Below are 16,535 nucleotides of genomic sequence, written 5' to 3'. Positions count from 1 at the left end.
CAGGCCTTGCTTTGGCATGGATGACATAAGGGCCTCTGCAGCTCCTGTGTATGACTCAGACCCACATCTCACTGAACTGGTCTAGCCCTTGGTTTGACCCTTTGGGCCACCCATGTCTCAGCTCTACCTACCTTGGAGGGTCAAATCCATCACAAATATACTCTATCAAGTATCTCACTAAGGGCTGAACTATTTGCCTGTAATTCAAACTTGATCTGTATCTCTTGGTTTCTAAGCCTTTGTTTTCTGTTCCACCCTCCTGGAATGCCCTTCCATCCTCAAGTGTCATCAAAGTCCTACACATTTTTAAAGATTCAGCCTAAATGCCTTCTGTGTCAAGGGCCTTCCCATAGAGCCCTCACAATACTTCTCTTGCAGCTCTCTGGGGCTCTGATCATACTCTTTGTGGAGAAGGAGGAGGAACCTGATTGGAGGACAGTGCACTTGCTTCAGCTCTGTGACCCAAAGGTCTGTGGCCTCGACTGTGTCTGTCAGGCTCCTTGAGCCTCAGTTTCCTCCTTTGTCAACATGGTGGGTTTGAATCATATAGCTTCTAAGGAGCCTTCTATTAAAAACCCAGTGATGATACTTAAACAATTATGAGATATATAATTATAACCCTATGGTTATAAACCAGAGCCTACATGTTATCTCCCCTAAAACCTACTACCTTCTTTAGGGCAAGACTGGTACCTTATCTAAATTCTGTTTTTCTTTTTGGTTCAAGACTGTCTTACACACAGTATGTACTGAATATATCCGTGCTAAATGAAAGAATGGATGACAGAAAGCTTGCAACAATTTGATCTCATCTCTTATTTTGATTTAAGATGTGATATGAAGAAGAGCTGATATGTACTGTTCATTTAATAACTGCTCCCTACTTCCTTTTGTTCATACACAGTGCTTGCTTTGGCTACAAATTACGTACTAGAGAGCAAATTTTGATTAAAAGGAAGGTGATCTCTCCCATCCTTCTCTGATTGTCTCTTTCTGTGTACATGTGGAACTTTGTTTTTCTAAATAAATTGTATAAGTATTAATTTATTAGAGATGATAGTCTTCATCTGCTGCCTTCTGTCACAAAAGAACCATGTTTTTGATTTTTGAAGAGATGCCCAGTGCTTCTATACAACCCCATGGTTACCGGACTCTCTGAACTGGTTGGCTGCATAGAGTAGGAGCTCACCCATGTGATGTGATTTCAGAGATACCAGTGGAGCTACCATCTGCTTACCCATTGGTTGTTGTGAAAGAATTACTCCTCTGGCTCAAGCAGGCTTTGTATCTTCGAGAGTAGCCTGGGAAAACTGTATACCTCAAATTATCACTGATGATCCTATAGACCATCATCATTAAACCAAAGGGCATGCTAGAAAACCCAGGTTCAATAAGGGGCTGATAGGTGTTACATAAGAATAGTCTCTGTGATGAAAAAATTGGGGCAGCCACAATAAGTAAAATTAAACAGGATTTTTCAGAACTTATAATAGGCCAGTGGGCAAGGGGAATGCAGTAGTCACATTTCCCAAATTTCACAGAACCAGAACCTTCTCCACTATTTTATTATGTATGTTATAAGTTAAATGTCCCAAGAGTCTGAAGTTTCACTGCATATGTTCTGCGGAAAGCTGCTTTCGAGGGCCATGAGAGCTAGCCCAACGCCAACTTCAGAGAGGCAGGCAGGGCTGAGGTGAGTACAAAGATGTATCAAAGACAGGCTGCTGCCTCCTGCAGCTCAGCCAAACTCCACATGGCAGGTGGAGGCACTGAACAGGTGGCGGAGGATCCCACTTCTGCCCCAGCCTCAGGTATCACCTTTCCTTTCACAAAGTTGCAGCTGATTCGGCTTTGATTGGCGGTCCTCACACTTCCACTGGGTGACCTTGAGAGTTCAGAGAAAGCTGTGTTGTTTCACCGGAGCACTTGCTGAATGCTGGGCCCTGCACTCAGCCCAACAGAGGGAAGCTATGAGGATCCTGGCCCCAGGACTTGAGAAGGCTATGCCCATCAGATGCCAAAATGACTGCTTAGCTCACGAAATAAATTTAGGCTGCTCTGCTCAGGGAAGTGGTCTCAATGGTTGGGGTGGAATGATTGGTAATTGGTAAAAGTTATTTCTTGATAATGCTGAGTTAAAAATAGATGATCAGTATTTCCCCTCGACTTTCCAGAAGTTTCCTGGGTGTCTGTATACAAAGTTCCTAAGACAAACAGGTTGACCACAAACCTTTAAAAGAAAGGAGTAACCATTCTACAGTTAAAGCTTCTTACATGAGTGGGCTGCCATGTAAGAACTGCAGAAAAGTTCCTGTGATGGACACAGAAGGAAGAATGGAGGGTGAGGAGTAACAAGGATGCCAATTCCAACTGAGAAGCCCTGATCTGCCTTGAGAGGCTCCAGCCTGGGACCTCCTGCTCTTGTCGTATAAGAAGGAAAAAGCACAATGAGAGGAGAGGCTGCAAGTTCTGAGAAGCCTTCCTAGAGTGGACACAGTGTCCAGGCTTTCTGGATCCTTCAGCTGCTGCAGTCTAGGGAACTGCACCCCCCCCCCCACAGCCCCACCTATCCTGTCCTACTCACCCCGCCCCTGCCACTCCACCAGCTCTCTGCTCTGCTCAGTCTTGTCTCACTGCTGCCTCTGCTCCCACCGTGCACTCTGCCTGGAGTGCCCTGGGCTTCAGTCCTCACCTCCCTGCTGGGCAGGGAGCTCTTCAGGGGCAGGGGACACACCTTCTGGTAGTCTCTAAAGCCCTAGTCAGTAGCACACAGCAGGCTCAGAGTTTACTGCCAAGCCCACGGCTCCTCCACTGCTTTTGAATTCACTTTCCTTGTTCCTCTTGCTACTCATTCAGCATCAGGACACCTTTGGCATTGCCACACTATTTTTTTCCATACACACTGTGATCTCACTCCTCCTCATTTGACTGCAAGCATACGAGGAGCACCCTTGTCCCCTATCGAGGTGTCTTGCTCATCCTGTGGGGTCCAAATCTGACAGATGCGAGCAACTAACCACAGTCAACTGGGAGTGAAGTACCAGGTCCCACTCAGCCACTGGGGGTCTGTAGCAGGGGTATCTAGTTCCTCCAGGTTTAGCAGAGATGTCAGAACACCTGGGCCAGGGAGCCGAGGATGAAGCCCATTTCCTTCTTCCTCCACCCCTAGCCCCTTTGTCCTTGCTTCAGAGGCTGGAGGACCCAGAAAGAGGGACAAGGCGACGGATCGGTGGTTAGGGGAGTGGCAGGACAGTGGTCCGGGCGGCAGAGGGGCTGAGGACGCAGAAGCTCTTCCTCATCTGTCCTTGCAGCAGCCCAGCAGGGGGCTAATGAGAGCTGAGGTGTGAGGCAGGAGCTTGCGCGGCAATTACAGCTGCTCAACTGCTGACAGCACGCGGGCCGCTGACACTGCGGCTCCCTGCCCTCCTAATGAGGCTATTACTGCCCAGCGGCGGCAGGCCTCCAGGCCCTCCCACCCCTCGGTCTTCCCACTTGTGGGTGCAGGCAGCCCTGGGTTCTCTAAAAGGAGGATTGTCTAAGGATGACCCCTATTACCGATAGGAGGAAGTGCCCCATCAGCCCACCTGGCTTTCCTGCTCACAGCCTTCCCTGGGTCCTTCCAGAAGGAGGGCGAGGGAGCAGAGGGTCACTGTGGTGTTCCCAGCATAGCGACCTGCATCAGCCCGGGCTCACACACGGGGCTCCCTTTGCCTGAACCACGCCGGTGACTCCTGACTGATGCTGGCTCCTCTACAGCCCTCAGCTCAAGAGTTTCTCCTTTAGGAGGCTTCCCCCGGCTTCCCTTGACTCTCACCTCTAACCCAGAACCCTGTCACCACCCTTGCCCAGCTCTCTCTCTCAGGCCTCTCACCCTGCACTGTCATGTTCCCTCCCCTTTGCTTTCTCAGTCTCGTTGTCATCTCCAGCTCTTCTGCAAGGTTCCCATCATGGTGTCTGGCAGTGTCCAGTTCTGCAAAAGTTGTTGAATAATGAAACAAACTAACCAAATAGTTGAATTCACTATTCAGCTCAACGCTGAGAAGCAGGATCTGGAAGGGCCAAGGAGCCTATCCCCACCACACCCCCAGAGGTCTGGCGGTGCTCAGCATCCTTCCTGGGACCAGTTCCCTGGAAGTTCTGGAGATGTCATAGCTCTTCCCCCTGGCTCCCACCTCAATTCAGGCAGCAGCACTGATCACTTTGTTAGAAAACCAGAACGGCTTCAGAACACATCTGCTACTGAGTAGGAATGTATTTTAACGTGTGCTTGCAAGACTTTTTTAAAAGGTGTATGCCTTCTTGAATCACATTTGATCCACAAACTGGATAAAGACCTATGCACTTTTACCAACATCAGGTTTATCCCCATCTCCAAATGCTTCTCTTTCTCCCTTCTGGACTCAAGTCAATTCCTGGAGATATAAACCACCCTCCCAACCCTGGCATCTTCCCCCTCCCCATACCTGATGCTCTTTCTCCCCGCCTCCCACTCCAGCTCATATATTCCATTTTTTCCTTAGCAGGGATTAATCAGATTAAATTTATTACACAGTAAAAATAATAAGGCACAATGATTTCAATCTGGGAAGGGAAGGAGATTTCTGGGTGTTGGAGGGTGGGCAATGATGCTTCCTGGTGCCCCATATGAAACCTGAAACTTCCTCCTTTTCTCTATACCCCATCCCTGGCTGTGATCAGCAGAAAGAAACTGATGCCAAAGCCCGCAGCCTCCGCCTAGCCCCTTCTTGGAACAAAGATGTGGTCGGCAGGCATGAAGCAGTGTGAGCGGTCGACAGGCGCATCCACCTGCCCACAGCCTCTGTCCTCAAAACGCCCGCCGTGCTCCACCTCTCAGAACAGCTGGCCCGCGTGTCACAGCCAATTAGGCTTTGGAGGGAGTGAGAGGGAAAGAAATGACACCATATACTGACCCCTGCTGTCACGGGGCAGATGTGGAGGCCAGCACGCGTCCCGCTCGGCCACGCCGCTAATTAATCACCTCCGCCACCGAGTCGTGACAGCGCTTTGCGAGGAGCGAAGCACGTGGAGGCACCTGCCGAGCGAGCTGTGGAGGGGGAGCTCTGGGCACCCAGTCGCCCCCGCGCTCAGCGGCCCTGGCAGGCCTGCTGCTGGCAAGTTCTCAAGGAAGCTGTCGGGGTTAAAAGGAAGGGCGGGAATGAGGGAGGAAACTTTTGAAAAGCTTAAGTCATTACACAGAATGCCGGGGCGTGGAGGGAGAGAGCTGGGCACTGCGGTGGGGAGGAGTGCATGGAGCGGGAGCCGGTCAGGGAACGGACTTTCTCTCTAGGCCCCGTGTTTGCAGAGTCTATGGGATGCTCAGAGATTTGCCCGGGAAACAGACCCACCAGGAAGCCCTAGAGTGCTACCTCCTTCCTCCTTCTACCAGTCTCTTGGTGCACTCTCTTTGAAAGTGAAAGTCTCTCAGTCGTGTCCGACTCTTTGCGACCCCGTGGACTATACAGTCCATGGAATTCTGCAGGCTAGAATACTGGAGTGGGTAGCCTTTCCCTTCTCCAGGGATCGAACCCAGGCACTCTGGTTAGATCCTGTCCTTTCACCCTCAGACATTTAGAGAGCAGGCCAGGTCCTGCACCAAACCCTGAAGAATCTTAACTTCTGCACATCTTTTAAAACTGGGCTTAGACAGGATCTGGCTCCAATCTCTCAAGTCCATGCGGGTGGCTTTGTAGTGAGTGCCCGTCACTCTGAATTTTCCCAATCACAGCAGTCAAGAGACAAAGCTGTGGTTGTCTACTTACTGAACCCAGGGATCCTGCCAGAACGGCTCACCTTTGCCGCTCCAGTCCCTAGGACAATGTCTGGTACCAGCTTTGCACTTCCCAATGTTTGCTGAGTAAACTCCTGAATAAGGAGTGAGCTAATGTTCAAGGAACTCAAGTTCTGCTGGGGAGGTAAGCACATCCCAGGGCACTGCACTGCAGCCTGGCCGAGTCTGAGGCGTCAGGTAGCAGGGCACGAGGTGAGGACTGAGGTCAGAGAAGAGGACCTCTGGCTGAGCTCCAGCTGCAAAGCATGTAAGTGGCTTTTGTCTGGTCTACAACTGCTTTTGTGGAAATCTCGGGTCAAGTCCGCTGCATTTCTATGAAAGCTCAGAGTAAATGGCCAAAGCAGTCAGATGGATAGCTTATTCTTGAAAATCCCTTCCTTCTTCAAGATAAAGCTTGTCCTAATCACTCACAATCTTGAAACAGGCCAGGCCTTTACCAGGTGACATGAAATACCACATGGGAACATGTTATGTGCGTCCATTTGGATACAGATCATTAAATATTCTTTTCTTGTAATTTTAAAACTCATGAGTCATGTATGCCTATCAGATCAAGCCCTGAACCCTTAATCCTTGGTGTGTGGAATGGAAGCTTTTGGGCATCTGGCCTCAATGACAATTTCAATGTCATCTGTTGCCCTCTCTCCCCAAACACAGCACTGCAGCTTTGCAAGCATTTCCTCTGCTGAGGAAGCTCTCTGCCCGTGGTCTCTGCATGTGATAAATGTCAGTTCTCTTTAAGACTCCCCGGAAGCTGTCTCTCCTCACACTTCCTTTCTATCTCTTCTATTGGCTGCACTGCAGGTCACGTGGGATCTTAGCTCCCCAACCAGGGTTCGAACCTGTGCCCCCTGCATTGGGAGCACAGAGTTCTAACCACCAGACCACCACCCAGACTTCCTCTGTAGAAGAGAGCCTGACATGAAAGCTAGAAAGGTCAGTTACAGTAATCATTCAGTAGGGTCAGTTTCCTTCTATTGTAGGAGAGCAGCTGAGAGCGAGTTGGAAGATTCTGATAAAATGCCCTTTAATTTTTTGATTGGTTAAGTGGATAAAGGAATCTACAAAGAGACAGGTGAGAGAACTTTCAACCTCTCTCTCAATAGCCATGGAAATAATAGTTGATTTTGTTCAGTCATTCATTCTTTCATAAAGACTTCGAGATATCTATGGCTCTGAAAGAATAAGAAAATTCTTGGAAAAGAGATTATTTTTACAAGAAGTCTCTTAACCAAATGTTTAGATCTTGGGATCTAAACACCACAGTATCTGTGTTTCTAGAGAAATCTCTAAGAAAAATAAACAAAAACAATTTGTAAAAATGTGGTTTAAAAGTTTTAACAAAGGATACTTTACAATGTCAAAAACTGAAATTTGTAGCTTAAAAGATGTGGGGGAAGTGTCTTAAGCAAATGGAGCCATGCATAGGAGTGGCTGCTGTAGTTTATAAATTGTCTATAATATATATAATTATATGAAAAATGAAAGCTTCTTAGTTGTGTCTGACTCTGCAACCCCATGGAATTCTCCAGGCCAGAATACTGGAGTGAGTAGCCTTTCCCTTTTCCAGGGATCTTCCCAACCCAGGGACCAAACCAGGGTCTCCTGCATTGCAGGCAGATTCTTTACCAGCTGAGCCACAAGGGAAGCCCAAGAATACTGGAGTAGGTAGCTTATCCCTTCTCCAGTGGATCTTCCCAACCCAGGGATTGAACCGGGGTTTCCTGCATTGCAGGCAGATTCTTTACCAACTGAGCTATCAGGGAAGCATATTTCACTTTCACTTAACTATTTACTTTCACTAACTGTTTATCCATGGACTGTATAGTCCATGGGGTCGCAAAGAGTCAGACATGACTGAGCAGCTTTCACTTAATATAATGCTATAATAGTTTATACACGCACTGTGACCTAGACCTGGAGTTTATGGCTTGCAAGCCTTAGAGAGCTGGCATTTGGGAGACAAGAGGATACCTCTGGATCACATTCCAGGGCACTTGACTTTGCCTGCTCTCTCTGTTGTACCTTGGGTTCTGAACCTCAAATGGCAATGGTTATACTGGAAAGAATATGTACCTGAAAGTCAGGCTGGTGTTGAATCCAAGTGCGCCATCTTAATTTGTGTGCATTTGAGCCACATTCTTTTATTTGGCTAATGTTGGGTTGGCCAAAAAGTTTGTTTGGGGTTTTCAATTTCCTTATAGGGATATCTGAACAGTCTTTTTAGCCAACCTCAGTACTTCTGAGGCACACACTCACTCCTGCACTCACACCGTATTCTTACATTTATATCCTGAATTAAATATAGGGAGCCAGGTACTCTGCCAGTACTCGGGATACGAGTTGTGCTCTCTGACAGAGTTCTCATTTTGGTGACAAGGGCTGTTTAATTCTTCCAGGGGTTGGTGCCGGGGCCCTCCTTTGTAAAACAGGAATGATAATGCTTATCTCAAAGCCACGCCATCCCTTGTTTGAACAGGGCATCAACCAAACTGTGTGCATTTTACTTTGACTTCTGACACTTTTACTGGACTTTCGTCATGCTGTAAATTCCAGTTTTTGACATTTATAATAAAGTTGTGATGAGGGATAAATGGACCAGTGTTTGCGCTTTCAAAAATTAATCTAACCAGAAGGAGTTTATTAGTTAAAATTGTTCTTCTTCCTTTTTCAAATGTTTTATTTGTTTCTTTGTTTTTGCTTTTCCTTGTACTTGACACCTAGCGCTACTGGAGATGTAGACAAATGTTTTCACATTTCCTGTTTTCTTACTTGGGATATATACTCGAGTTTGAGCATGCTCCAGGAGATGGTGAAAGACAGGGAAGCCTGGCATGCTGCATGCAGTCCGTGGGGTTGCAAAGAGTCGGACACAAATGAGCGACTGAACAACATATGTATATAAGTGGTGAGTGAATGTGTGAGTATGTGTGTTAGGGGACTTTGTATATAAATAAAATATGTGAGTGTGCACACGCACAAGTGTATGTATGTGGACGTGTGCAGGCAAGTGTGTGTGCATGAGGGTGTATCTGTGGTCGTAGATTTATGTGAACGTGAATATATGAGTGTATATGCATGTGTGTGTGTGTGTATGTCTGAATGCGTATGTGTGAGTGTATGCAAAATGAGTGTGAGTGGAAGTGGAGTGTGTATGCATTAGTATGCACATGTGTGTGTGAGTGTGCATCTAAGCATGTGAGAGTGTGTGTGTCTGTGAGTGAGACTATGGGAACATGTGAGGCTGTGTGTATGTGTGTCTGTGAAGGCACCATGATGACTTCTTAACTGAACAGATTCTATAAAGACCAGTTGTCTGCTCCTGAGAGCAGAAAGACAGGAGTCTTAGTATAAAGTTAAAATGTAGTCAGGCACTCTGTTCCTCAGTATATCTCTGATGGTTTCTTTTCCATACATTTTTCTCTACCTAACCAGCCTTTAAATATGAAGCCAAAGTAAATACATTGTTTTTAAATGGAGGGAAAATTGGTCTGAAAAAAGAATAGAAAATTATCTCCTAATCAGAAAACAGCAGCAGGAATTGAAAAACAAACAAACAAAAAAACAGCTGACAGTCTGAACCTTGTTAGTGAAGTGTAAGCTGAGCAAAAGTGACTAACTTCAGCTGCTTCCGGAGGGCAGCTTGCAGCCCCAGCTCTGTACAGCAATGGGCAATGCTGGTGCTTGCTTCAGGACTGCCCTCGCTAGCCCTTCAGTACCTTCCAGCAAGATGGCCCAAGGTTTCCAGTGTGAAAGGCGAAGCTGCCATCTTGTGGTCAAACACAGAGCTGCAGCTCCTCTGCAGCAGTTTCCAGGGGCAGTCACTCATCGGCTAAGAGCACAGGGCAGGACCTGAGGCAGATTAGTGGGCTGGTTAAGTAGTCTGCGTCACAAGCCCTGTGCCTGACCCCTGCGACATATATCCTATTATATATATATATATTTGAATATATATATATATTCAATTCAGTCGCTCAGTCTTGTCTCTTTGTGACCCCATGGACTGTAGCATGACAGGCTTCCCTGCCCATCACCACCTGCCAGAGCTTGCTCAAACTCATGTCCATCAAGTCGGTGATGCCATCCAACCATCTCATTCTCCGTCATCCCCATCTCCTCCTTCCTTCAATGATTCCCTTCAATCCTTTCCCAATCAGAGTCTTTTCCATTAGGTGGCCAAAGTATTGGAGTTTCAGCTTCAGCATCAGTCCTTCCAATGAATATTCACTACTGATTTCCTTTACTATGGACTGGTTGAATCTCCTTTCAGTCCAAAGGACTCTCAAGAGTCTTCTCCAGCACCACAGTTCAAAAGCATCAATACTTTGGTGCTCAGCTTTCTTTATAGTCCAGCTCTCACATCCATACATGACTACTGGAAAAAGCAAACCATGGCTTTGACTAGATGGACCTTTGTCAGCAAAGTAATGTCTCAGCTTTAATAAGCTGTCTAGATTGGTCATGGCTTTTCTTCCAAGGAGCAAGTATCTTTTAAGTTCATGGCTGCAGTCACCATCTGCAGTGATTTTGGAGCCCAAGAAAATAGTCTCTCACTGTTTTCATTGTTTCCCATCTACTTGCCATGAAGTGACGGGACTGGATGCCATGATCTTACCTATTTGAATGCTAAGTTTTAAGCCAGCTTTTTCACTCTCCTGTTTCGCTTGAATCAAGAGGCTCTTTAATTTCTATTCACTTTCTGCCATAAGGATGGTGTCTTCAGATCTGCATATCTTAAGTTTTTGATATTTCTCCCGGCAATCTTGATTCCAGCTTGTGCTTCTTCCCGCCCAGTGTTTCTCATGATATACTCTGCATAGAAGTTAAATAAGCAGGGTGACAATACACAGCCTTGACATACTCCTTTTCCTATTTGGAACCAGTCTGTTGTTTTATGGCCAGTTCTAACTGTTGCTTCTTGACTTGCATACAGGTTTCTCAAGAGGCAGATCTGGTATTCCCATCTCTTTGAGAATTTTCCACAGTTTGTTGTGATCCACACAGTCAAAGGCATAGTCAATAAAGCAGAAATAGATATTTTTCTGGAAGTCTCTTGCTTTTTCAATGATCCAGCGGATGTCTATGGGGTCGCACAGAGTTGGACACAACTGAAGCGACTTAGCAGCAGCAGTGGATTTTGGCAATTTGATCTCTTGTTCCAACTGGAGCTGATTATACAGAGTGAAGTAAGCCAGAAAGAAAAACACCAATACACTATACTAACACATATATATGGAATTTAGAAAGATGGTAACGATAACCCTGTATGTGAGACAGCAAAAGAGACACAGATGTATAGAACAGACTTTTGGACTCTGTGGCAGAGGGAGAGGGTGGGATGATTTCTGAGAATGGCATTGAAACATGTATAATATCATGTAAGAAATGAATCGCCAGTCTAGGTTGAATGCAGGATGCAGGATGCTTGGGGCTGGTACACTGGGATGACCCAGAGAGATGGTATGGGGAGGCAAGTGGGAGGGGGGTTCAGGATTGGGAACACGTGTACACCTGTGGTGGATTCATGTTGGTGTATGGCAAAACCAATACAGTATTGTAAAGTAAAATAAATAAAACATATAAAAGAGTTTGAAAATAAAATAAAATAAAACCAGCTTGAACACCTGGAAGTTCATGGTTCACGTATTGTTGAAGCCTGGCTTGGAGAATTTTGAGCATTACTTTACTAGCGTGTGAGGTGAGTGCAATTGTGTGGTAGTTTGAGCATTCTTTGGCATTGCCTTTCTTTGGGATTGGAATGAAAACTGACCTTTTCCAGTCCTGTGGCCACTGCTGAGTTTTCCAAATTTGCTGGCATATTGAGTGCAGCACTTTCACAGCATCATCTTTTAAGATTTGAAATAGCTTAACTGGAATTCCATCACCTCCACTAGCTTTGTTCATAGTTATGCTTCCTAAGGCCCACTTGACTTCACATTCCAGGATGTCTGGCTCTAGGTGAGTGATCACACCATTGTGCTTATCTGGGTCGTGAAGATCTTTTTTTGTATAGTTCTTCTGTGTATTCTTGCCACCTCTTCTTAATATCTTCTGCTTCTGTTAGGTCCATGCCATTCTGTCCTTTATCGAGCCCATCTTTGCATGAAATGTTCCCTTGGTATCTCTAATTTTCTTGAAGAGATCTCTAGTCTTTCCCATTCTGTTGTTTTCTTCTATTTCTTTGCATTGATCACTGAGGAAGGCTTTCTTATGTCTTCTTGCTATTCTTTGGAACTCTGCATTCAAATGGGTATATCTTTCCATTTATTCTTTGCTTTTCACTTCTCTTCTTTTCACAGCTATTTGTAAGCCCCAATTAGTGTTTGCATCCCTTCAATTGTCTTATAATATTTTTTTTTTACAGTTTGTTTTGAACAGGGATAGAAATAAAGTCCGTGCTTTGTAGCTGATTAATAAGTCTTTTAATTCTCTATTAGTAGCCTTACCTTTTCCTTTAACAACTAATTTGTGGGGGAAAAAACAAGTTGCTTGTCCTATAGATTTTCTCATGGGCCGGGCTTCTGTTTTCATTCCTGTGGTAATGTTAGTGTATTACTCTGTTTCCTATATTTTCTAAGATAAGTGCCTAGACCTAGAAGATTGACCAAATTTGGATGTAATTTTGTTGTTGTCATTGTTAAAACTGCTTTAGAGGTGATTTGTGTATTACCACTGGAGGGTCCATAATATTCAGTATCTGTCTTTTTTGATGATTATTGCCTAGATCTATTGATTCCCAGGTGCTGCAAAATGGTGATCCTGAGCCATCTCTTAGTGTCCAGGCAGTGCAGCTGAGTATCTATAAGGGCAAGTTGAACTTCCTACAACTCTTTTTGCTTTTTTCTCCCCCAAAGGAGAAGTATTTGCAAAATCACTGAGAGCAGTATGGTGTAATGAGAAATGTCAGACTGAACTTGGTTGGAATCATGGTCTCATACGTCACTCACTATTTAACAAGGTATGTAAGTTCCTTAATTTCTCTGTACTTTAATTTCCTGATTCATAAAATGAACATAACAGAGCACAACATATATAAATGTCATGAGTATTTAAAGAATGAATATAAAATGTCTGGTATGTAGTAGACTTAGTCAAAGCTAACGTTTGTAGTCTCTTTTTTTTTTCCTGCCTTTATGATGCACATATTTTCACATATCAGCATGTCTGAAATTGGGATGCATCTTATAATCCAAGGTATTTTAGCTCACTTTTTTCAATTCCTATTTTCTTCCACTTAAATATACAATCAGTTCAGTTCAGTTCAGTTCAGTAGATCAGTCATGTCTGACTCTGTGCGACCCCATGGAATGCAGCATGCCAGGCTTCCCTGTCCATCACCAACTCCAGAGCTTACTCAAACTCATGTCCATTGAGTCAGTGATACCATCCAACCATCTCATCCTCTGTCATCCACTTCTCCTCTCACCTTCAATCTTTCCCAGCATCAGGGTCCTTTCAAATGAGTCCATTCTTCAAGTCAGGTGGCCAAAGTATTGTAGTTTCAGCTTTAGCATCAGTCCTCCCAATGAATATTCAGGAATGACTTCCTTTAAGATGGACTAGTTGGATCTCCTTGCAGTTGAAGGGACTCTCAAGAGTCTTCTTCAACACCACAGTTCAAAAGCATCAGTTCTTTGGTGCTCAGCTTCCTTTATAGTCCAACTCTCACATCCATACATGACCACTGGAAAAACCATAGCTTTGACTAGATGGATCTTTGTTGATAAAGTAATATCTCTGCTTTTTAATATGCTATCTAAGTTGGTCATAGCTTTTCTTGCAAGGAGCAAGTGTCTTTTAATTTCATGGCTGCAATCACCATCTGCAGTGATTTTGGAGCCCCCCAAAATAAAGTCTGTCACTGTTTCCATTGTTTCCCCATCTACTTGCCATGAAGTGATGGGACTGGATGCCATGATCTTAGTTTTCTGAATGTTGAGCTTTAAGCCAACTTTTTCACTCTCCTCTTTCACTTTCATCTAGAGGCTGTTTAGTTCTTCTTCACTTTCTGCCATATGTGTGGTATCATCTGCATATCTGAGGTTATTGGTATTTTCCCCAGCAATCTTGATTCCAGCTTGTGCTTCATCCAGCCCAGCATTTTGCATGATGTACTCTGTATATAAGTTAAATAGGTAGGGTGACAATATACAGCCTTGATGTACTCCCTTCCTGATTTGGAACCAGTCTGTTGTTCCATGTCTAGCTCTAACTATTGCTTCTCGACCTGCATACAGATTTCTCAGGAGGCAGGTGAGCTGGTCTAGTATTCCCATCTATTCTAGAATATTCTACAGTTTGCTGTGATCCACAGAGTCAAAGGCTTTGGTGTAGCCAATAAAGGAGAAGTAGATGTTTTTCTGGAACTGTCGTGTGTGTGTGTGTGTGTGTGTGTGTGTGTGTGTGTTTAACTGCCTAGGTTGATAGATGCCCAATATGCTACTGGAGATCAGTGGAGAGATAACTCCAGAAAGAATGAAGAGATGGAGCCAAAGCAAAAACAACACCCAGTTGTGGATGTGACTGGTGATGGAAGTAAAGTCAGATGCTGTAAAGAGCAATATTGCATAGGAACCTGGAATGTTAGATCCATGAATCAAGGCAAATTGGAAGTGGTCAAACAGGAGATGGCAAGAGTGAATGTCGACATTTCAGTGAACTAAAATGGACTGGAATGGGTGAATTTAACTCAAGTGATCATTGTATCTACTACTGTGGGCAAGAATCCCTTAGAAGAAATGGAGTAGCCATCACAGTCAACAAAAGAGTCTGAAATGTAGTACTTGGATGCAATCTCAAAAATGACAGAATGATCTCTGTTCATTTCCAGTGCAAACCATTCAATATCATGGTAATCCAAGTCTATGCCCCAACCACGAATGCAGAAGAAGTTGAAGTTGAACGATTCTATGAAGATCTACAAGACCTTCTAGAACTAACACCCAAAAAAGAAGTCCTTTTCATTATAGGGGACTGGAATGCAAAAGTAGGAAGTCAAGAGATACCTGGAGTAACAGGCAAATTTTGGCTTGGAGTACAAAATGAAGCAGGTCAAAGGCTAACAGAGTTTAGCCAAGAAAACGCACTGGCCATAGCAAATATCCTCTTCCAACAACACAAGAGAAGAATCTACACATGGACATCACCAGATGGTCAGTCCGAAAGTCAGATTGATTATATTCTTTGCAGCTGAAGATGCAAAAATACATCTGACTATACAGTCAGCTAAAACAAGACCAGGAGCTGAATGTGGCTCATATAGTGAACTCCTTATTGCCAAATTCAGACTTAAATTGAAGAAAGTAAGGAAAATCACTAGACCATTCAGGTCTGGCCTAAATCAAATATACAATAATGTATAATAATATTAGAATTTCCAAAGCATTTCTGAGATTTCACTATTGTTGATTTAAAAACAAGACATTTGGGGCTTCCCTCATAGCTCAGTTGGGAAATCATCTGCCTGCAATGCAGGACACCTGGGTTTGATTCCTGGGTCAGGAAGATCCCCTGGAGAAGGAAATGGCAACCCAGTCCAGTATTCTTGGAGAATCCCATGGATAGAGGAGCCTGGCAGGCTACAGTCCATGGGATCGCAAGTGTTGGACACAACTTAGCGACTAAACCACAACCACCACCAAACAAGACACTTAGATTCCTTCCCTAGTATCTAGAATGGACCAGCCTCCATGAAACTGGAAGATTCTAAGGCTAACAGAACATGCTCACTTCAGAAAGCTCTTTTCAAATGATTATGTGAGTCTCCATATGTGAGTCAGTACACTTGAACAAGGGAAAGCTATCTACTGTCATTATGACATCACTGACCCAACGGTCATGAGTTTGATCAAGCTTCTGGAGATGTGAAGGACAGGGAAGCCTGGCATGCTGCAGCCCATGGGGTCACAAAGAGGTGGACAAAACTGAGCAGCTGAACAACAGCCTCCTTGTCACAGGTCACTTCAGATTCTTTTCTCAGACCTACCCCCTCCTCTTTCCTTTCTCCTTCCTCTGCCACAATAATGTGTTAATCTTGTACATCAGATCCTGGACTTTGAATGGGGCTGTTGAAGACTGAAAATTTGTGTCCCTGCCAAATCTGTATGTTGTAAACTAAGTCCCAAGCTGATGATACTCAGAGGGTCTTCGGGAAGTGACTAGGTCGCGAAGGTGGAGTCCGCTTGCATGGGATTAGTGCCCTGATGAAGTGCCCCTCTTCCGCCAAGAGTTCCTGCGCCCATTCTTTAGTGTAAGGACACAGCAAAGAGCTGGCTGTCTGCACCTGGAAGAGTGTTCTTTCCAGAACATAACCCTGGCTCTCTGATCTTGGACTTGCATCTCTGCTACTGTGAGAGTTAACTGTCTGTAGTTTATAATCCACACAGTCTATATGATACTTTGTTATAACAGTCCTGAAAAATAGTTGTGCATATGAGTTACTGGCCTTTCCCACCTTCTCCACTTGCGGTAGTAAACAGAGAAGGCCTAACAATCTTGGCCTTTCTTATGATCAAGTTTTGTTTAACTTAACCATATGCCATAAATATCTTTTCATGGTTCTATACAGTTAAATTTTAACAGTTAAGTGTTTACAACTAAGTTATTATTCCATTCCATCAGTTCAGTTCAGTTGCTCAGTCATGTCTGACTCTTTGTGACCCCATGGACTGCAGCACGCCAGGCCTCCCTGTCCATCACCAACTCCTGGAGCTTACTCCAATTCATG

The sequence above is a fragment of the Ovis canadensis genome, chromosome 1 (genome assembly GCF_042477335.2).
Source record: "Ovis canadensis isolate MfBH-ARS-UI-01 breed Bighorn chromosome 1, ARS-UI_OviCan_v2, whole genome shotgun sequence".
Classification (NCBI taxonomy): Eukaryota; Metazoa; Chordata; class Mammalia; order Artiodactyla; family Bovidae; genus Ovis; species Ovis canadensis.
The sequence above is the reverse complement of the archived record's forward strand: the minus strand, read 5'-3'. Positions refer to the sequence as shown.